Raw genomic sequence first — 23983 nt, 5'->3', positions numbered from 1 at the left:
AAGTAAAAAGGGGAAGAAAAAGGTAGAAAAACATGTGAGGAATGAATGGGATGTAAAATTATTATTACAATAGGGCAAAATAGCTCATTCCATTCTTTTCCTTTTTCCTAACCATGAATTAAAAACTTTTCTAGTCATAATAGTTAATATTCACTAAGAACCTATTATGAGCCAGGCATTGCTCTAAGATCCTTACAAATATAATCTAATTTAATACTAACAACATTTCAATGAGGTAGGTACTAATGATATTCCATTTACAAACAAAGAAGTTGAGGCACAGAGAATCTGAGTAACTTGACATAGCTCACACAGCTAATAAGTAACAGACCTGGGATTCAACTCACACCATCTAGTTCAGGAAGCCATATTTGTACCTAATGTGTTAGGTTGCTTTTCTGCATGAGAGGACCTGCTAACTGCATTCACCCATGGGTTCCATTACAGTGCTGTGCACTCAGGGGGATGTTGGGGCTTAGGATCCATTCCTTTAATAAACATTTATTATAAACATACTATAGCTTTAGCTACTTGAAAGGATCACAAAAAAATGAACCAATCATAGCTCAAACCTTAGATAAACAGTCTAGTGGAGGATATATTATTACAACACAGTAGAAACAGTGCTTATAGAACTATGTGCAAGTTGCTATTGGGGATATGAGGGTGAAGTGACTGACTTCTTGGAGAATGTGAGGAAAATGTCACCAAAAAAGTGATAAATAATCTAAGATTTTTTGAAAGGCGAGTAAAAGTTTCCAGAAAATAGGGAAGGTGGAAGAAGTAGGTATTCATGTTTTGGACAAAAATGAAGATTCATTTCTTAATAAACAAAAATCAGGGCACACATACACAAGGGTTTGTGCTAGGCCCATGAAAGAAACACAAGTAAATATAATGCAACTAGAGGCCCAGTGCAAGAAATTCATGCATGGTAGGGTCCCTAGACCTGGCCAGTGATCAGAGCCGACAGGAGCCTTCCTTGGTTCTGTGCCGCCCTCTGGTGATCAGCGCACATCATAGTGAGCAGTCGAACTCCCGAGGGGACAATTTGCATATTAGCCTTTTATTGTATAGGATTCCTTCTTTCAACAAATGTATAATCTAGGAGGGACGATAACACACAAATGAATATTACAAGGCTATATGCCTTTTAAATACTCTAAGTCTTATAGAATATGCCCTTTGGTGATCTCAGAGCTTCTTAGAAAGAATCCAAAGAACTCTGGGGAAATGACACTTAGTCTACTTTTATAACCCTGAGTCCAGGAATACAGCTGGTTCAGGAGTCTGAGGGTAATGGAAGAAGGCTGCATGTACTGCCGTAATCATACTTGCATTATATATAATGCTGAGCTTCAGGAGGTCGACCTGGACCAAGTGAGGAGTGTCAGACGTATCCAGACTGGATAGCATGATGCAGAACACGCGGCATGGAAAGGGGCTTATTACACTTCTAGAAAGACTTGCAATCTGCACTCACAACTGCTGGAATCCCTGGTTCAATGGGGCACTAAGAAGCTTGCATCTTTGTACTGGAAGATGATGCTGATCTTACTTTCATTTTACTAACTACACATCGTACTATACTCTTAACATAAGTAAAATGTTATTGATTTACTCAAAGGGTTATCTATGTCTTATCTGTGGAATCAAGCCTGCTAAGAAAACTTTCCAGTATGGCAGTGGGCAAGGAGTTGAACAAATTATATAGGAGTTCAGAAAAGGAGGCTACTGTTAATTAAATAATCAAAGAGGTCTTGGAGGAGGGGGCATTGAAATGATAACTAATTAAATTTATCATCAATCAAGATTTCAGTCTGATGCAGCCCCTTCCTGATTGATACATTCACTCATTAGATAAGTTAATATATTCAACACATTAAAGTCTAGGCTTGCAGGTGCTGGAGACTTCCTGCCCTTTACAAGGACTGATTTTATAATTTGTTTGTAAAGAAAAAACTCTTAGTTCCCTCATTCCCAAGTTCTTACAGGTATCTTCTGATACTGACCAAGTATGTCAAGAGTAACAATAAACATCTATTACATAGTTCTTTACAATTGATAGAGTATTTTTTTTAAGATTATTGTTTCGTTTGATTCCCTCAGTATCCCTGTGAAATATTGGTCAAGTTTCGGGACTTGCCCCAGGCACCTTGTCCAGTAGGTGGACACACCAGCCTTTTTCTGTTATCTCACCATTGAGTCCCAGTTCTGACTGAACCCACTTTGGGAACTCCTCTCAATCTAAGAATTATAATCTCCTTTCCTTTCTCTGAAATTGCTTCCCCTTATCCTTACCCCGCCACAGGCAGCCACATTGTACCACAGAAATCTCCACTCAGACCCTAGTTAATATACATTGAATCAAGCCAGAAAATCAGATTACCTAAAGAAAGACTTGACATTTGACACCAAGATAGAATTTATCTCTCCAGGTTCCAGGAAATAAAGTATGGCAATTTAAGATCTGTGAGGGGCCCATTCCATTCTGAGAACAAATGTTACAGAGAGTCTGCAGAGAGAGGGATGAAGTAGAAGCACAAAGGGAATCGGGGAATAGACATGGAGTACCCAGTGGCTTTGTAATCCCCATTCCCGTCCATTGAGACCTAGCTATATTCTTAGCCCTATACCCTATTTTCTGTCTATTATTCCATTTCTTAAAGACTGGGTCTTAAGTAGTAATATCACAGAATATGTGTAAGACCAGTTAATATTACCTCATTCACTAAGGTACAGTGACCAATGCATAGAAAGGGAAGGGAGTGAGGGAGTCAGGGAGGGAGGACAGGAGAGAGGGGAGGTTATTTTCTATATATGTTAATTGTAGCCACAATCTCTCAAACCTCCCATTCTATTCCACTGTAGAAAAAGTAGATTGATGGCCTGGGTTTCAAAAATGATGCATGTGCTTGGTACGGGAACAATGGATTTTTGTGGGGGGAAAAATTTTCCTCACACTAATTTTTTAAAAAATATATTTTTATTTATTTTTTTAGAGAGGAAGGGAGAGGGATAGAGAGAAACATCAATGATGAGAGAGAATCATTGATCGGCTGCCTCCTGAACGGCCCCTGCTGGGGATCGAGCCCGCAACCTAGGCATGTGCCTTTGGCCCAAATGGAACCTGGGACCCTTCAGTCCACAGGCCGCAGGCCGATGCTCTTATCCGCTGAACCAAACTGGTTAGGGCCCCACACTAATTTTAACAGTGCTTTTGAAAGGAGTTTTGGGGGTAAATTAGGAATTTTTAGGGGGAAATAGGCAGGCTTTAAAAAATTTTAGAAATTAAGGGGCTCCATGGAAAACACACAGGGCTACAGAGCTGGGAGAGGGTACATTTTCATAACACAAGGGAGACTGGAAGAAGTTCCATTTCCATAAGACAAGGGAGAGGCAACAGTTATATTTCCATAAGATAAGGAAACTGGGAATAGCAAAAAGGTCTATATTTACAAAATAAAGGAGGAAGAAAGCCCAGAGGGAATAGGAGAACAATGAGGGGGGAGGGCCTCACAGGTCCCCCATATGAAGTTTGACCTTTGAGCCCAGGAGTTACTATAGTAACCAATTCAAAGGGGAATAGTGACATCAGAGGGGATAGGGAATAGTGACCAATCAAAGGGGATATCAAGGCACCAGGATCTGCAGCCTTTATAAGCCATAGGGAAAAGGAACACAGTGGGACCCTTCCCCCCTCCCCATGTGGGAGTCCGTACTTGTTTTTCAATAAATTTCTCCACCTTTGCTATACCATCTTCCATCTGTGGATTCATTCTCCAACTCCAACGGACAAAGAATATGGGGAACCATCCTGCCCAGGGGAACACGGTGTGTTCCAGTCCAAAATCCCGTATTACTTTGAGCAAATGAACCAGGTAAATGGGTTTGAGAGTGGGGGATAGGAACTGTGATAGGGGGAAGCGGGGGAGCATAGCTAAATCATTTGGAAATTCAGAGGCGTCTTAAAGAAAAAACTGGTACAAATAGAAAGGAAAACTTTGTATGAAAAAATGCTGAGAAAGAAGAATGGATGACACTTAGCAACCAATTGGCTCTGTGAGACAGTTGGGGCAAGATAACTGTCCCAAGTCCAGGGCCTGGGTGATTGTAAGAGTGATAAGACCAGTGATCAAATCTGAAATTGGGAAAAGCCCTGATTTAAGGGGTTAGGGCTCATCTGTATACGCAGCATCTGGCCTACAAGGGTAGAAATAGCTGCCAATCCAGGAGGAAAGACATGGGATTCTTCAACGGGGCTGAGAGTTGACACAACTCACTTGGGCAGACCTTCACAGACAGAGAGATAGTAGGTGGAAAGATCAGTGACTCCAGAGATTGAAAACTGCTAAAGAGTATAAAATTGGTAGAAATAAGACAGACTAGGAAGCGCAGACAAGCACAATAGGGAAACTGAGACAGTTAAACAGCAACTTGCAGCCACCTAGTAAATCCAGTCTTCCCTAAACCAAGGACACTTAAGAGTAAATGGTTTGCACTGCTCCTCCCCAACCAGAGGGTAAATAGCTTAAATCACCCTACTCAGGGAGACAGATAATAGAAATGCAATTAGTGCCATTTGCCAACCACACCCAAGGACAGTTGAAACTAAGAGAATAAATCTCATTTTGGTGCATTTGCATAAAGCTGATGAATATTCTATTGAACACCCCCCCCCCCCATAAAGGCCAAGCCTTTAAAAGAAAGGTCTAGTGTAAGTTCTCCCTTCCAGGTGCAGCTCCGTCTTTCCACTCGTACCCATCACCTGCCTTCTTCCCCCACCTCCTAAATGCTAAGGAACCCAGAAGCTTGCAACCAGGGCAGCAGTGGGCAGTGGCAGTTCACCCCAGGCAAACCCCCTGAGCCTCTCCTCAAGGTCCCCTTTTCTCTAACTTCTTAGTGAGCAAAGCATATGGCAATATGCAAGTTATTTATTAATACACTATAACAACTTTGGTAATGGAGCTAATTACTATCATTCCAATATAGTAATTAGCAAGAACATCATTTTTAAAAACTGCGATGTGTAAGGAAATTCACACACATCAATGATTTCTACTGTAATAGAATCACAGTATATATTAATGCAATGTAGCACTCCTGGGCTCCATGGTTTGGAACCAACATTCATAATTGAAAAAAATCCTAAGTTTTAGTTTAAGTTTAATAAAAATAAGAAATTTTTTCTATGAACTTGCAATCACAGACTCCTGGTTAAGAACCTCAGATTAGATTGTCCCTTTTATAAACAGCACAAATACAATTGGTGCTCACCCATTGTGATTATTAACTAAATAAGCACAAGCTTTTACCTTCTGGAACTATTAAGACTATTGAGTGATCAGAGAGCACACATATAGCTATGACTACAGCTGGCAAGGGAAAGATGGGAGTCCATGGATGTGGAGAATCTCTGATACACTCTGAGAAACAATGTCCAGGAAATTGCTTCCCCACCAGATTGGCTCCCAGACAGGCCCTGCAGAAGGATGAGCACAGTGGGGCACCTTCAGCCACCCTGGCCCAACATGATTTGCTCTCTGTGTCCTGAAAACCCACAATGTGCAAGTGGCAATCTTAAGTGTCTGTGTCATGTTGCTAAGTACGTATCTCTCTGTAGTATTTTGATTAAAATTCTACCAGAAGAAAGACTTGGTTCACCAAAATTTTAAATTAATGAAATTACGATCGTTGGAATTGTATAATATACATGAAATACTTAGAAAGCCAAACCACAGACATATAGATTTCTTTTTGTTTAGTTGGTTGGGTGATTGTTGTTGGTTCGGAGTTGTATTTATTGTAAAGGTTGGGGGAAATTGTCCTTAACCCAGATGTTAACAGACAAAGTGATTATTTGATGATATATGAGATAGGAAACAACCACAAAGAAGGCAATAATGAGTAATAGGTGAGGACCTTCAGAGCATTACTCAAGCCTGAATATATTATTTGCCCACCTAAAACCAAGTGTATTAGTTCCCTAGGACTACTATACCAGATTACCACAAAACTGGTGGCTTAGAACAACAGACATTCATTCTCTTATCGTTCTCCAGGCCAAAGTCCCAAGTCAAGAAGTTGGCAGGGTTGGTTCGCTCTGCAGGCTCCGAGGGAGAATCTGTTCTTGCCTCTCTCCCAACTCATGGTGGCTGCCAGCAACCTTGGTGTTACTTGGCTTGGGACTGCATCACCCAGTGTCTGTGTCTGTCTTCTCTTGGCCTCTCTCTGCATCTGTGTCTCAAATCTCTTTTTTCTTTCTCTTATAAGAACATGAGTTATTGGACAGGATGGTCTCATCTCAAGATTCTTAACTAATTCCATCTTTCAAAGACTCTATTCCCAAAGGAGGTCACATTCACAGGCACTGGGGACAAATATTGGGATATATCTTTTGCAGGGAGGATACAATTCAACCAACTACACCAGAGAATCCTAAAATTCCACACAGCCTAGCTATGGAGGCTTTTGGTAAAAGATGGTCAGAGGTGATGCAAAGCTTAAAGCATTTTTTATAGACAGTATTAGTAAATACAGTGGGGCTTTGACTTACAAGCTTAATTCGTTCAGAGACCGAGCTCGTTAAGGAGCTCGTTAACTCAAATTACTCTTTCAATTCAATGCCAAAAATCGGCCGAGAGACAGCTGGAATCTCAAAAAACTCGTTAGTCGGGACACTCGTAAGTCAAGGCCCCACTGTACTTCTGTGTAAAAACGGCACATCATAAATTCCTAGCATTTGCAGATCTGTGCAATAAACACCAGGAATATATGTAGCTATAGAATTGAAGTAGAGTTGGTACAGCCTGTTTAGTTGACATAGAAAGTTATTTTAGAGACTTTGAGAAATTATAGACACAAACCAGGAATTCCTGGCAATCATCTCTGAAGTAAGATGTGCCCAGGCCAGCTCCAGAGGGTGTGGGCCATTCTGTGATGTAAAAACAGAATGAAGACATATGTCCCCTTAGTCACTGCTGCCTAAGGGTGTGCCTGTTTCTTTAGTGAAATAGGCTGAGTATCCTCCAACCCATGCTGGAGCTATTACTGAATTAAGATACCCTGTCTATATTTGTTCTTATTTATTTTTCATGTGTTTTAAGTCATTTTATTTCAACTAGTGGTATGTAGCCAACTCTTCTAAACTAATGCTTCTAAACTAATGCTTTTACTAGTACATGAAGTCCTGAAAGAGTGGATTAAAAAGGCTCTTAATGCAGTACAAAGACAAATGGCATCTGACCTGGGCAGCCCAACTGATGCTTGCGGTTCAGAAAGGGGGGACTACCTGATGTCCGAATATAGGTATTCTTGTTTGGGTCCAACACCCTTCACATATCCTAAGATTTTGAAAGCTAGGTGCCAAGGTATGGTGACGTGGCCTTTATCCACATATCTGATTCATTATTTTCCATGTCTTCAGAATAGAAAGCATATTATCATGTAAATATTAGAAGTATGCATGCAAAGGTATAAATGTATTATCAATCTATTTATTCATTTTATTTAATGATACCATGCAGTTCTTTGTACGTGTATGGTCCTTCTTAGACTTACTAAGGAGATTAACCCTGTCTTGCTAGAAAGGACCCTGTCTTATTCTTCTGTAGTATCTCTCACAGTGCCCAACACAGCTCCTAGGATACAGTGAATCCGTGATCAGGGGTAGCTAAGAGATTTCCTAATGCGATCTAGTAACCGCATTACTAAATGGTTGTTCCTTTTGTGGAAAGTACCACCTACACATGTGCTGCTGTGAAAGATTCACGTTGAATTGACAATGCTCAATGATTTTCTCACTGAAGCAACAAGGAAATCTGGGTTTCGGGAGCACCTAATTGTACTGGTACATTCTGTGCAATTTGTAAAATGGGATTACAGTTGTACCTGCACAAGGGGGTTGTTGTGAGGTTGAAATAAGTCAATATTTGGAAAGTGTTCAGAAGAGTATCTGGCACATAAAAGTTCTAGGTAAGAATTTTTACTAATAGCACGTTGGTATTATTGTTATTCGCTGGCCTTACAGAAATAGGTGTGTTTGAAGGAGTGAATGCAATAATGCATCTTTTATTCTGCATTGCTGGTGAAGAATGTCTTCCAAACTATTGAAGTTACTACCTTTAAATAATCAATTAGTCAGGATTGAGCCCCTATTGTATGCCATGCACTGTCCTGTTGTAGTATAGTAACACAGAATTAAAACAAGACAGTCCCTGCCCTCACAAAGCTTACACTCCAGTGGGAAAAGAAATATATAAGCATATCAATTTATAAAAAGATACTCTCCTATAATATGTACCATGAAGAACACAAAATCATGTGATATGATATACAGTGACTGCCTGAAAGGTGGGCGAGATCATTTGAGCTAAGAAGGTCATTAAAGGCTAGAGGGAAAGTTAAGCTGAAACCAGAATAAATGAAACAGTTTGGTAGACCTGAGCAAAAGCCCAAGCAGAGCCACTGCACTGTGCAAACGTCCTACAACAGGAACAAATTACCTAAATGCTGTCAGATATGACCTGGTGGAAAGGAATAAACTAATAACTGGGAAAGAAAGAGGGTAGTGCAGGAGGGAAGCCTTTATGAAGGCAGCATAGGGCAGGATCCAGAGTATATCTGGAGGGAATGGCCTTCCATAGGGGCAAAGAGATTTGGCAGAACGTGAGAATGAATACGGTGGCATCTTAGAACTAGTGGCAGGAAAATGAAATAGTGGTGCGATCATAACATGTGAGCTAGTGGAAAGGAAGGAGAGAAAGGTTAAAGGAGTAATTTCAAAGAGAATTGAATATGCATGGCAGGTACTGAAGGATGGCACTTAGTGTGGTGTGCCTTGGCCATGTGTGGTCATGGTTTTGGAATGATTCTAGCCAAAACAATTGTTTGATTTTTCTCCAGCCACATTTAGCTGCTTGAATGGAGGTGAAAAGTGGACAGTTAGTTGAGGGAAACCAGGGTTGAGATTTGCCAAGCAAGGAAATTGGACAAAGATGGTCAAGCAAATCAAGAAGCATTTGCAAGAAAATGGTCATAGTAGTATGCAGGAAATCGTAGGTGGGTAAGAAGGGAAGTGAAAAGATAGAGGAAGGAAGAGCAAGAAATAAATATAAAAGATTAACAACAAGGGCAGGGGCCTGGAGGGCTAGATGAATTTAAAAACTAGCGAGAGAGAGGGATAAACAAGGTCAGTGAGTTGTATGGACAAAAGGTTATGATCTGAAATGAGATGTTTGACATGAAAGTGCGCCATGGTCAGTTCTGAAAAGGGGGATGTGGTAACCATGTGAGTGGTGCCTAAGGAAGAAGGAGGTCAGGTCAATATCAAAAACTGACTTCAAAATTTTCAATACAATCATTTTGGATAGAAATGCCATAAATGGTTTTTTATACCATTTCTTGTATTATTGGAGTAGACAAAACATAATAGGGTTATCAACATGAAGATAAGTTATATGATGCCATACATGAGAATTCCCCAGCATTTCCTGGATGTTTGGCCCTTGCAATAAATTATCCCAGACACTTGTACTTGGAGTCCTTGGGCTGCCATTTGGAGTTTCCCTGTCTCTATTTGTTCCTTCCAGGTCTAGTAGCCTGAAAAGTGGACTTCTTAGCATTAACTAAAACATTCCTGAGTGCGGGTCTTACAGGCACCCTTATAATTGAAATCAATGAACTTGACTGAATCAGTCTGGGTTTCTTAAGGGTCCTTTACTAAGTTCCTTCCCTCTGACCCAATGAGGTTTATTCTTTGAAAAGGAGGCGGGGGCACCAGGGTTAGTAGATGTCAACCCCACCTAAATAAATAAATAATTTAATTAATTAATTAATAAGCTTTTATTTCTAGTAAGTAAATTTTGGTGAGAACTGATAAACTTCTTTTCTCTATTTAAATGTCTAGTGCTAATTTAAAACATTTACCTCATTTATTCATTATTTTCTTGGGGGAATAGCCATTAAGTTATGAATGGCCCTGGATTTCAGTTCAGAGTTAAAATAGTTCTGAGCCAGGGTTTTTAGTAATTCACATTTGAATGACATCAAAAACTTATTACCTACCTCTCCACTGCCTCCAAACATTCTTTCCCTGGTGGTCTTACTCATGTATAAAATCTATCACACATTCACTGCTTTACAAAATGCAAAAAAGCACAAATTAAGAATATTCCCAAATAGCCACTAGCCCAACCAAATCAGATATTTAAAAGGGCCCAGTAGAGTAAGCCATTTATTTTGTTTTCCTCCTCTTCCTTTTTGTAATGATAAAAATATTTTCTACTTACACCAATTGAAAGCACATGTCCACAACCCTTTTTCCTGTAATGATTATATAAGAATGCAGAAGACTGTTCCGAGGAATCAAAACTGTCACAATGGCTTCCCCAATGTGAAGAGAGAAGTCTCTACTCCCTTGTATATAATGAAGGCCGATCTCCTTCCACAGCCTGCTTACAATTGCTAACTCCTGGGACTTACTATGCAATATCACGCTGCAGAGACAGTTCCCGAAGAAAAAAAAGGCACAGGATCTCCATTTCCACAAATGCTATTGCAGGCATGGGAGATATGGAGTTGAAAAAGAAGTAATTAAGTGAAAAGGTTATAGTAGAAAGGGCAGCTGAAAAAAACCAGCAGCCTGGGAATAGCAAGAGATAAAGTAGCTGGAGGCATTTGGCCTTTTCTGAATAATTCTATCACAAAAAAAATGGCCGGCAATCAGTAGAGGTGGTTACTTGAACATTCCACTTTAGTTGGAGAAGCACAGATGTAATCTCATCAATTATTTTTCACATGAATGCTTTCAAAGATCCTACATTTCTACAGAACCTCTTTTATGGGCTTCCATCAGTCCATCGCGTTCTCTTCAAACCACTCATTCATTCAACAATATTTGTTGGAATATTTCAAACAATACTTGAAGAAACACACACAATGTTTTATAACTGCCCATAATAATACTTTGAGGTTTTCTTACCAGAATGAAATGTGTTTTAGAAGAGTTACTGACTTAATGGGTGGGGGTGGGGGTGGGGTGGGAAGAAATAAGCAATAGTGACAGCATTTTCAAAAAACTATAAAAATTCAGTGAAGATTATACATCACTTGGTGTTACCGTAAATTTTGTCAGTTTTAAAATATTTTTTTAATTGTACGGGAGTAGGTTTAAACACAGGAAATAAATATAGGCCATTTCATTATGCCTTTATTGAGACACTATTATATGCCAGTCACCATTCCAGATGTTATATATACAACAGATCGCAAGTTACACAAAAATTATTTATCCTCATGACTCTTGCAATCCAGGAGGAAAGACAAGTCATAAACATAAGAAATAATTCCATTACAGTGTGTTAGAAAGTCATGAGGACTGGGGAAAGAAAGTGGAGGAAGGTGAAGCAAGTGAAGGGGCTAGGCGTGCATAGGTGTAATTTTAAACAGGACTTCCTTCACGGCTCTATTCTGAATGCTCTCAAAGTTTCATTGCTACGTGAAAAAAGCAAAATACACAAGAATGTGACTAGTAGCCTGCCATTTGTATTTGCGGGGGGCATGGCTTCAATATTTTTATATTAAATTTATTGGGGTGACATTGGTTAATACAATTATAGGTTTCAAGTATACAATTTGATAATACATCATCTCTATATTGCATTATGTATTCACCACTCAAAGTCAAATCTATTTTCATCATTATACATCATCACCCTTTACGCTTTACTACCTCCCACCTGTATTTTTAAAAAATATTTTTATTGCCCTAGCTGGTTTGGCTCGGTGGATGGAGTGTTGGCCTGCAGACTGAAGGGTCCCAGGTTCAATTCCAGTCAAGGGCACATGCCTGGATTCAGGGATGAGAGAGAATCATTGTTCAACTGCCTCCTGCACACCCATCACTGGGGACCAAGCTCGAAACCCAGAATGTGCCCTGACTGGGATCAAACTGTGACCTCCTGGTTCATAGGTTGACGCTCAAACACTGAGCCACACAGGCAGGGCCTCCCACTTGTATTTTTAAGAATAAGTATATTTGCTTTTATATGCATAGTTCATCTATGTAAGGAGCTTAGCAAATCATTAACATGGTTGCCTCCAGTCAGGAGAACTCAGTGTCTGGGGGAAAATGCTTTTTAAAGCACCCCCTTCTTATCTTGAATTCTATACTTGTGCATCAGTTTTTAAAATATTTTAATTAATTCTTTAAAATGAAGTTTTATATAACTTAAAATAATCTGTAGTTGTTAAATGAATTATTTGACAACTAATCTGTGAATATAAAATAAATCTCCTGTATTTGGTATTTCCCTACCAGTCTGATAGAAAAAGTTTAATAATTATCTTTAAGGCAGAAAAATAGTTTAGCAAGTAACTGATCTTTACAGTCAAAAATACGCAGAAAAATACATTCGTTATTCTTATTCTTCTGTTTTCCTCCTATGACCTGCTTTATACTCATCTCATTTCTAATTCTGATGGAAGGTGAACAGGCCAATGGATGAAGCTACATTCAGTCTTTTTTTTTTCTTTTTTTTTTTTGGTCTTCTCCTTTGTATGTGAAAATACAACTAACCATCCTTTACTGGCAGTAGGCACAGATTGGCAGGATGCTGGAATTGCCTTTACCAATAATACTTCCAGTACAAACAGTAACTGTCACCCACAGTCGAAAGTTGAATCAACTTACTAACATGTTTCTCCATCTCTTCAAACTATTTTGAACATCATGTTCTTTGATAACATCACAGCTAAGTGACCTCCCTTGAGGCCAGCAGGTGTGTCTTGGGCCACGTCCAGGCTTCTAGTGGTTAGTGAGTCCCAGGGGTGGGCAAAGTTTTTGACTCGAGGGCCACAATGGGTTCTTAACCTGGACCGGAGGGCCGGAACAAAAGCATGCATGGAGTGTTTGTGTGAACTAATATAAATTCAAAGTAAACATCATTACATAAAAGGGTACGGTTTTGGGGGGGGGGGGTTAGTTTTATTCATTTCAAATGGGCCGTAGTTTGCCCACGGCTGGGTTAGTCAGTTCATAGCCCTAGCCAGGACCCCAGGAGAAAAAAAAAAAAAAGTTTCCAAAATTAACAAAGACTTTGTGACTCAGAGAGAGGCAGAGACAAGATAAAGAGGACAGGGCTTACTTGCTCACATCCAATTCCCAGAAGTGCTGCCTTTCACCTCTAGTCAGTGATTTTTAAAAATATTATTCACTTATCTCACACACATACACACAACTCTTCCATTTGAATTTCTAGTGACAGAGTTCGGTTCTTTAAGGCATGCCTGGTTTTTAAATTCTTTATTGTCATTCCTGACATCATCACCTAACCCAGCCTCCAATACTGCCAGTGTCTGGTCTATTTTCCCGTCAGGACTTTTTTTGGGTACAGGTGGGTGGCAAAGGTTGTTTGGTTTTGCTTCCTGTTGTGTGTTGGCAGGAATCCTAGAAATTGGGTAAAACCAGGTTAATGGCCTGGGTTTCTTTACCTTTCTCAGTTTCACAGTTTGGCAGGGTTGTGCGGATTCTCTTGGTTCATTTTCCATAAAGAAAAAAAGCAGCAGGAAAAGAAGTTATCTGGACAAGAAGTTAATTTCCAAGTCTACCAGCAAGGAGTTCCAACAACTTCAATAGCCCTTCTCCTCCCACCTCTTTGCTCTCCTTTCTCTTGAGGTGGCTTCTTTCTCAGCTGCAGGTTTGTTCTAGCAGCTCACCAACCCTCCCTAAGAGTGTGTTTCTTTCTGGGTAGTTCCAGGAAAGATTCCTATTTTCCTAGCTTAGGTCACATGTCATCACCGAACCAATCACTGTGAATAAGGTTCTGTGCTTTGATTGGTTAGGCCTAAGTCATGTGTCTATTCCTGAAACCACAGCAGTGCTGACACTTCTACCTGGATCTCAGGGACTGAGATTGTGCAAGCGTGTTTCCCAAAGGAAAAGGAAAATATGATTAACAGAAAGGGAAATGGATTCTGCAAGGCTAGGACAAGAGGTCAGGGAAGCCCCAAAAGGGCAATATTTAAAGAGACATTCATTTTCTGGCTCATGTAGAGTTAATTTTGAGAGAAAGCCCCTACTCAAATGTTGTGCCCTAGGCTCCTCACTCACCCCTAGTCCTAGCCCTGGACTTAGGGCAAGCAAAAGACAAAATAATCATTATACCCATATTCAAAAATATCTTCTAGAGTGCCTGAAATCCCATCATTAAAGATTCATTTGTTTGGGCTAGGCAGGCACATCTCCACAAGTCCCTCAATATTTTTAATTTTTCCATGAACAGCTAGAGGGCAAATCTGTAAATCGATAAGAGCTTCCGTATACATGTTAATTAGAGACTATCAAGTCAGTCAGCTCCATCCAGGCCCAGCATCTGTTGAAAGCCCCACCCACAATAATGTGTGATACACTGTAAGAAGAGGCCTTGGAGAGGAGCAGCCAAGACCTGAGACTATAGAGAAAAGGGTTCTTGCAGGGGGAAAATGGCATAGAAAAGGAGATACACGATGTTAAAGGCACACTTCTTTTTTAATCTTCACCTGAGGATATTTTTCCATTGAGCTTTAGAGAGTGGATGGAAGGGAGGGAGGAGGAGGCAGGGAGAGAGAGAGGGAAAAAAAAAATCAATGTGAGAGAGACATATCCACTGGTTGCCTCCCCCACATGGGCCCCAGTCTGAGATTGAACCTGCAACCCAGGTACATGCCCTTGACCAGGAGTCAAACCCATGACCTTTTGGAGCACCAGTCAAAGCTCTAACCACCTGGTAACATTGGCCAAGGCTAAAGCACACTTTTCGTCAATTATTTAATAACACTTGATGAACACCGGCTCTAAGCCTACTTTATCAATTTTTCTAAGTTCTGCCATGTGGAGAAATTGAGGTGGCAGGCTGGCAAGTGAGGATATTGCAGGAAAGACCTAGGGCACAGAAAATGTGGAAATCTCTAAACAGGAATTCTTTGTTGGTATGCAACATCTGGGAAGGCTTATCCAGAGTTCTGATAAGGCTTTAGGGAGAAGTACACATTCTGCCAAGGCAAGTCCTTGGGTATTTGGGTTGCTGGCATCTTTGAAAGCTTTATTTTCTTCTACAGCAAGGGTTTAAGGAAAGACTTAGGAGAGTTATGAATTGTTTCTTGTCTTCGACCAAAGGGAAAAAAAATCAATCTTCAAGTCATAAAATAAATAAGTCAAATATCTCTTAAGTTTGGTAGTAATAAAGAAAATTTTTCTACCCTTCATATTCCAGTAACTTACTTAATCTTCCCTTTTTGGGACTCTAGCTGCTGTTGGCAAAGAAAAGAGCTTACATAACTGAACCTACCTTATAACAATCAGGTTGTAAAATATTTTGTCCATCTAATAATACTAATAAATATGTAAAGCAATGATTCTGTTATTAGGTGGAGGTTACCTTTGGAAATATGATTGTCCATTAAGTTAACTTATAATGGGTACAAACACAACCCCAAAATCAGAGTGAGCTGGTCCACAGACTCCAGCTGCCTGCTTCTAGTGGCGCATAGATCACCGTGATGTGATGCCAGCAATGGGGGAATCTTATAGCTCACTCCCCTGTTTAGGAAGCAGCCTTCTGCATAGAGCGGCTTCCACAGGATGTGCCTACACGGAAAGAATGCGATGGCTAGACAATCTGGTGCTGTATTTTCACAGTGACTATTTGTTTATATTCCACTGACAACTAACAACTCAGCATCTTGGCTTTAAGTAGCAGGTTCAAAGTGCTGAGAATCTAGATTCTGTGCCCACAAGGCTTAGAGCCAGATGCTAGGCTGGGGGTAGTCACAAAACTGCGCTGACCAACGTGAGGCCTTTCAGGCCTCACACCAAAGGCCTTATTTCCTAGTTACACACCCTTGTCTCACTTTGTCAGTCTTCAAACTGGGAAAATCGATGCTATACAAATACATATATTTTAAAGTTCTTCCTTGCCCAACAAATACAATCAGATGAACTTTTTGCAGGCTATAATGTAATAACTGGCAGTAGATTTGTCAATGAGTGTAATAAATATTGAGTATCGTGCTAAGTGTGGTGAATCCCAAGCTGAAAAGAATAGGGTATCCACCCTCAGAGCTTTCAGTCCAAGAGAGGAAATACATACACAATGACTCGTTTTTTAAAAAAATATTTTTATTGATTTCATAGAGGAAGGGAGAGGGAGAGAAACATCAATGATGAGAGAGAATCATTGACTGGCTGCCTCCTGCACACCTCACACTGGGGATCGAGCCTGCAAGCCGGGTATGTGCCCTGACTGGAAATCAACCATGACTTCCTGGTTCATAGGTCAATGCTCAATCACTGGGCCATGCCAGCCGAGCCACAACAACTCTTTTAAGAAGCATGTGTCCTATTGCTGTATCAGAAGCATAAACTACACTCTATGGAAAAAGAAAAGATGAAATGCAACTAGTGTCTCAGAGAAGACTTGGAATCTGAAGAGCTGACTCCACAATATACTCGGGAGACTTGCAATCCAGGCAAAGGAAGAGTTGACTCAGAAATGCTGGGAACAGGCCTCCCATGAGGCTCATCTGGACCTTGGCAAATTAGACATTTGGGTGAGAGACAGATTGGGAGGACCCTGTGTTCTAGAAACACAGAGTTTGGGAGCAGAGGGGGGCTTTGCCTCATAGGTTATCATCCTCAGGTAAATCTTACACTGATATAGCTGTGACTTTTGAGCACTTCCTATAGAAGGGCATATCAATCTCATTATGAAATATAGATTACTGCATATTATGATGCAGTATTTTACCGTTACAGACAGATGTCAACAATAAGGTAACCTCACCATCATCCCTCTCTTTCATTTGGTTTGTTCCTTTTGAACGACATAATCTACATAAATTAAAACCTCAAGGTCATCCAACCTGAGCCCCATCAGAACCCAGAGCTTCCAGGCAGAGAGAAAACTGTCACCTTTTACAGTGAATTGCGCAAGATGGCAAGAAGAGAAATAGCTAGAAGCCTCGACTGGGTGGCATTTTCTCAGCCACTCCAAGAGGCCCTTACCTAAAGGGGTGCTCCTCAGACTCTCCAGCCTCAGTCTGCCTGGAATGCACAGATCCCCAGACTCTAGAAGTGAGATAGGAGAGGAATTGAAATCGGGGGAAAACCCTTAGTAACTCCACTGGCCACAGATCAGCGGCAACATCTGCCACAAACGCTGCAGTGGCAGAACGGGAAGTTCTGGTCCTTCCAGCCACCCGGGATTCCCAACTTGACTCTTCCAGGAAGCGCTTTCTTCACCCTTTCTCTTGCGAAATCTAGGGTGCCCCCCGCCCCTCCCTCCCTTCTCAGCCTTCTTATATGGCCAGCCCGGGGGCGGGGGCGGGCGAGAACCCAGAGCTGCAGCCGAGAGCTGGAGCTCTGCACAGCGTCTCCCTCCTTGCCTGGCCAGCTGCGCGCCCAGCTGCCGCCGCCCTTGGCCATAGCAGCTTGGAAGCAAACCTCCCGCAGGTGGGTCACGTTTTTGGCTCTTTGTCTAGTACCTTTCGCCAAAGGGCCCGCCTCCTTTATCTGTTTCAGCTAACCTTGAACCCCTCCTTTCAGGACCCCTCTCCCCACGCTCGCGGGGAAGGAAATAGGTGCTGGCAAACTTCCCAGCGCGGCCCTTCATCCCTCCCAGGGAAAGGACAATCTGTTAAGCAATTCAGCAAGCTTCCAGATTCCTGGTCTTTTGTCGCTTATCTCTACACTAGAGAGCAGAGAAGTCCGATTTCAATTCCTCTCCTATCTCACTTCTAGATAAGAGCAATCTCGCCAATCTCGCGGTGCTGGTCAGAAGGGAGCCTGCAAGAATGTGGTTTAGGCAATCTCTGCCATCTAAGATCTGAGGCCACTTCTTGACCAAGAGCTGAAATGGGTCCTGAGACATGCACCCACTTCCACCTTTGATCGTGATTTAAATTTCCTTCTGTAGTTTAGCGATTGCTTTTCCAGAGAAATATTATTGGAAATGTAACTTATTATGAAGAGTAAACAAAACTGTGGTTCTGTTTGTCCAGAGGCAGCAAGAAAGTAGTTTTTCTCTCTGGATGGTAATTCGGGAACTTTCTTTAAAAGATGACTGGCCTAGTGGAAAGGGAATTGGATGGAGAATTGGGAAGCAGGTTGGAGAATTTCTGCTCCTTGTTCTAACTAGAAACTCAACACCTCAGCCTCAGTGTTCACATATGCAGAGTAGAAGCCTATGGGACCAGATGACCCACCAAACCCAGCTCTAACAAGGTGAAAATGCACAACCAAAGATGCTTGCGGGTTGGAAGTTTTTTGACCACCTTGTTAATGTTATAGGTATGACCAAGTCTTCATCAGAAGGCAGGTTTCATTTTTAATAGGGGAAACTACCCATTTATGGAGACAGTCGCTTCCCCTACAAGTAGCTTAGACTTCTACCACATTGATCATTCAGGGCGCACCCTCAGCTTTCAAAACCATTCTTCATCCCGCTATGTGAGAATGTCCTAGTCCCTGGAAATGGCAGTCTCATAAATGCCACTCACATGAAAGGACATTTTTTCTGATACAGTAGGGATAATTTTATAAAATGGCACATTTATTTGAAGTAGTAACTTCTTTGAGATATGGCCTTTTGCAAAGGCCCAAGTTCTTCAGAATGTTGTGATTTAGCACGGTATTATTCTGCCTGCATGGCAAACACTACCAACCCATAAAACAGGACGGCACTCCCTATGTGTCAAGTGCGAGGTTTTAAAGTAAACGGTACATGTGTAGAGAGAAATTGGGGAACAGCAGTTTCTTCATTTGGCATCAGTTATGGTTCTGCTGAATGATATTCAGCAGATATTGCCCCTACTGTATCAGAAAAAACTGTTCTTTCATGGGAGTGGCATTTATGAGACTGCCATTTCCAGGGACTAGGACATTCTCACATAGCGGGATGAAGAATGGTTTTGAAAGCTGAGGGTGTGCCCTGAATGATCAATGTGGTAGAAGTCTAAGCTACTTGTAGGGGAAGAGACTGTCTCCATAATTGGGTAGTTTTCCCTATTAAAAATGAAACCTGCCTTCTGATGAAGACTTGGTCATACCTATAACATTAACAAGGTGGTCAAAAAATGGTACATGTGTGGAAAGAAATTGGGGAACAGCACTTTCTTCACTTGGCATCGGTTATGGTTCTGCTGAATGATATTCACACGGCAACTCGAGGTTCAGAAACCAGCATAGACAAGGCCTGACCCCTGGCTTGAGGACAATCTCCAGGCTTCTCCTTGTGTCAGCTTGCCAACTGTTGTTAGTAACCAAATAACATTTTTATGAGCCTGTTTGTGAATAAGTGGAAAACCCTGGGCCTTGAGCCTTGTTGTGAAGAGTTTTAAGATAAAGGGATTCATTTGTCATAGATTTCAAACTGAGCAGTCACTACATTTCCCTGCCTCCTGAAGAACCACCCTTGTAATGCTCTGCCATGATTAATGCCAGTATTAAAAGGATATAGATTCTCCTTTTAAAGTATCCCCAGTAGCTAGCACTGCAGTCATCTTCAGCTACACAGTTCAATATTTCATGACCCTCACCACCTAGTTCTCTTTAGATGAAATTTGAGTCTTTTGTCAACTGCTATTTAAACATCATTTCCTTTTAGAATGTTAAGACTAATAAGCTAGTCACACACACACACACACACACACACACACACACACATACAATCACACTTCAACCTTGAAGGCTTGCTAGGGCACCTTGTAGCTCCTTTCTTCTGGGTTGTCCTCTGAGGAGGAGGTGGTTTGTTAAGTGTCTGTATCCACACTCACCTTTAATTCTGACTGTAAAACTCTAGGATAATAAGGTTTTCTGGGTGGGATTTTTTTTCTTGAAGTTATAGTTAGGCCAGAGATAGTAAAAATAAAATTTACAAACTCAAGACATCCAAAGCCACCTGCTTGACTGTTCTTTGTACATCCAAAGAGAATGGGTCATTAGTTAATTATGAAGACTTCCTGAGCAGTTCCATGTGATGTGTTAAACATACTCAAAATATTTTTAGTGACATGTAGGTCATTTTCAAAATGATTTGAATTTAGAGTTGTTATTTATTTTATTTTGAGAAAAAAGTCAGTCCTGGAAGGAATAAAGCTAAGTAAATAACTAATAAAGGATAACTAATGCTTAAAATAATGCATGATAAGAAAACATACTTGGCCTATATATATAAACAGTTTGTTCTTCCAAATCATTAAGAAAAAAAGAACAAAGAATGTTTGCACCATTTGAAAATCACATTTACAAACATATCGCTGCAGAAAGATGCAACAGTTTACTAAAAGAAGTATTTCCACTCTAACAAGGCAGGGCATTGACATCCTAATCTAAATGCTTTTCCACAAAGTTCCAGAAGAGTTTATTCAACCCTGTGTGGAGTGGTCTTGCCATTTGTACTTTGACATTCACGAATTTCTGGAAATTTTAAAGAGAAATATGTGTATTTCAACTGTAGAGGGCATGCTCAATCCTAATGTCAGGATGAAATAAAGTTCATGGGTTTGAATAGTTAGGAACTTCCATTCTGATTTAATAGAACTGTATAGCACACCTCTTAGAGGGTTATTAGAACACAGGCTGGATAGTCTCTTCTGCCTCAGCTCCAAAGATTGTAGGGGCTCCAATCCTGAGGAGCGCGGGATAGGAGGGGGCAATTAGCCGTTGACAATGATTAGGCATGTCTTATCTATACCTGCTCATTTCACAGGGTGTGGAAACAGCTTTAAGCCAAGTTAAATAGTGGCTGAAGTCACTCTGCACAGATGTTGGCAAACTTTCTTGCCCCAGGCAGATTTCTGCCCCTTCTCTCGGATCCATGCTGCACATTCCCCTGCTCAGGGCCTCACACACTATATTGTCACGATTTGACTATGTTGCCACATCCTCCCCAAGACTGGAGCCCCTTGAGGACCAAGAGGGTCTCATTGAACACTTCATCCCTGACACAGCACAGTGCCTGGCACAGAGAGGCTGTTCAATAAATCTGTCAAAACATGAAATCCTACTAAGATATTAACACTGATTTTTAGGTTGGGAAGATGCTGATCATGACGGGCGTAGTAGCTTCTGAGCATGGCTGTCCCCTGTACTGGACCAGTTAGTACAGTCAAGTGCCCAGATATCTACTAACTGCCTTGTGGGAGAAGCGTGGGATTGCTTTGCACTGTGCAGTACATATAAAGTAAATAGTGGAAATTATTATAACTTTTTTTTAAAAAAAAAGGAGAAAGACATTGCAGGAACCTTAGTGTTTCTTCTACTTAACCTTAATTTTATTAACCCTATTATGCTGCTATACTGGGTAAGTTTCATAATAAATTTGTATGATACTTTGGAGTCTACTTCATTTTAAAGAGTAATTCATTTTCAAGCGTGACATAATACAATTAAGGCATTTAACTGAGGTCATAAAAATTGGAATATTGGATTTCTAAAGATTTTAATTTGTTTAGCTTAAGTAAAACATTTTAGTTCTTCTGTAATACCTCAAGGTATGTCATAAGCTATAAAGCCTATTGAACAGTTCAAAAGAACTAAGTAATGTCGAATCATTTTTATAAAAAAATTATTACGCTTCTATTTATTTCTTCTCCAGTGCTAAAGTATTTTAGTACCCAAGTACTAAAATGATTTTTTCATCCAATTCAATTGCCCTGATATAGGTGGTATGGGACATGGAAGGAAGTCAAGGAGAACAATTAGGAGGTTGGTAAATGGTTCATTGTGGTTAATAATGAAATTGTGCCACTAGTTGGTTATCCTAGACTGAAATCCCAAATTGTGAAGGTTTTTTCTTTTCTTTCCTTTCTTTTTTTATTGAGGCATGTGTGGCAAATTGGAAGATATGTGTTTGGGGATGCGAGTATATACAAAAAGGTCCCTGTAAGTATCTCCCTGAGAAAACCAAGAGTCCAGCAGTGGTATCAGATTTACAGTCCCCAGTAGTGTTATCTACATGTATGGGGTGGAACAGACCTGGGAACCTTTGTTGGATTCTGCTTTGATTAAGAATCTAGGAGTCTTCTGAGACGGGAGGCCCCTAAGGAAAGAGATTTAGGCCTAATGTGCAGAGTCAGGATTGGAAAAATGAACCATCCTGTCAGCCCAATTTTTCCCATTTCCTTAGTCACATGCCCAAATCTTGGGAAGAAAGGGATGAGAGCTAGAGAGAGAGAGTGAGATAGAGCTAGAGAGAGAGAGAGACTCTGTGGAGTGCTGGAAAACATCTCTCTAAGGGTGGGGGGGGAGTCTTGATGTGTAGCCTTTGCTGATTTCCCTGGTGTGAAAACTCACCTCGTGGTTGACTGCAAGCTTTCAACCACACCACTGGAAAGAGCCGAGATTTACAACCCAGGAATTAAAAGCTGTTTTCTTAAAAAATATTTCTCAACCAGCACAGCTACTCGGGCTTGTTTATCAGAGTTTAGCACAGGACAGGGGAAGAAGTTTCAAGGGCTCCTCTCTCCTGAGATAAATGGAGCAGTTGCTGGGCCAGGCTTCGCCCCTCTGTTCAAGCTGACTTTGCAAACACTAAAGGCAAATGGCCATTGAGAGTTCCAGCATCTGGGAGCCAGATTAAAAATGGAAGAAAATGGTGTCCAAAAGAAGATGAAGGAAACTATATTCATAAAAATGTATGAGCCGTCCCGTGAGATTTCTTAAAAGGGTAAGGAGATACTTTGAAGGAGAATGGAGTTCTTCTATCAACAGGGTTCAAGGGTGGAATCGGGTCCACAGCAAAATTGCTCTACCCCCAAACTGATTGGGCAGTTATCAAATGTTTAGGTAATTTCTACTGCCCTCAATGTAAAGATAAATGACTACTCCTAGGAAGTTAATTTAAACAAAGTTAATTCACAATTGAAATGATGCAATCACTTCCTAAATATCTCTGACTACAGTAGTCCTAGAATTAGTACTACTAATTTGCACTAAATATTAAGTGGGTTGTTGTAATCACCAGATCATCCAATAAGCCATGCTCATATAGAGTGTACAAGCCAAATGCTACTCAATCAGTGAGAGTTGTTTTCATGCTGGTGACAAGCCAGGGCCAGGGCCTGGGCCTGGGGCTGAATCTTTGGGGAACCAAAGATTTGTAAGAAGTTTTCAGAAATTAGAATGTAAATGGAGGTCAAGGTAAATAAACTCAGACATGACTGAATCCCTGACCTTGTTGTCATGAGCCCAGGCTTTAATCAAATGAAATAAGCAGCCTAGACAGTGGATAATGAACTTACCTGCTGAAATTCTTGGCCAGGGAATCCGAAAACCATCTTCATTTAGCTTGACAGATGCAGCTGAGATCTAAATGTGAAAACATATGTTAATGAGATTTATAATTGAACTAGAATTTCACCAAAGAACTTAAATTAAAAATATTTTTTGCGTGACCGGTGTGGCTCAGTGGTTGAGTGTAGACCCATGAACCAGGAGGTCACAGTTTGATTCCTGGTCAGGGCACATGCCGGGGTTGCCAGCTCGATCCCCAGTAGGAGTCGTGCAGTAGGCAGCCAATCAATGATTCTCTCTCATCATTGATGTTTCTATCCCCCTCTCTCTCTAAAATCAGTTTAAAAAAAACACACACACATATTAAAAAATATTTTTCCCTAAAGTGCAATTAAAATAGATAATAGAGATCTGTATTACCTTGCTCCCCTGGTGATTCATTTGGTGATAGTGAAATGTTATTAACAGAATCATTTTAGTTGCAGCACAGTCCTAGCTAGTTCTGATGATTAGCAGTTCCCATGGAAGCATATACCCCGACTGAACGTTAATGTAAAGGTTATATTTAGTTAATGCCCCTTGACTTGATCAAACTGTACAAGATATTATTTCCTTTTGTGTCATTCTAGCGGGTAGCATAAAAACCAATCATCAGTCAATTAAGTTGCTAGGAGGCACATAACATTTTCTAACAAAACCTCTAAAAAAATCAGT

The 23983-nt window shown here is 40.7% G+C and overlaps 1 protein-coding gene across 1 annotated transcript in view; it reads left to right on the top strand.

Moving 5' to 3' along the window:
• Window positions 1-17353: 17353 nt before the first annotated feature.
• STEAP4 (STEAP4 metalloreductase) overlaps window positions 17354-23983 on the top strand; it is a 19863-nt gene continuing 13233 nt past the window's right edge. The window contains exon 1 of the mRNA XM_006779180.2: window positions 17354-17488. The gene's annotated coding sequence lies outside the window, so the exon portion shown is untranslated. The remainder of the gene's footprint in view (window positions 17489-23983) is intronic.

The sequence above is a fragment of the Myotis davidii genome, unplaced genomic scaffold (assembly GCF_000327345.1).
Source record: "Myotis davidii unplaced genomic scaffold, ASM32734v1 scaffold187, whole genome shotgun sequence".
In the NCBI taxonomy this organism is placed as follows: Eukaryota; Metazoa; Chordata; class Mammalia; order Chiroptera; family Vespertilionidae; genus Myotis; species Myotis davidii.
This window is presented reverse-complemented; position numbering and strand designations above follow the sequence as displayed.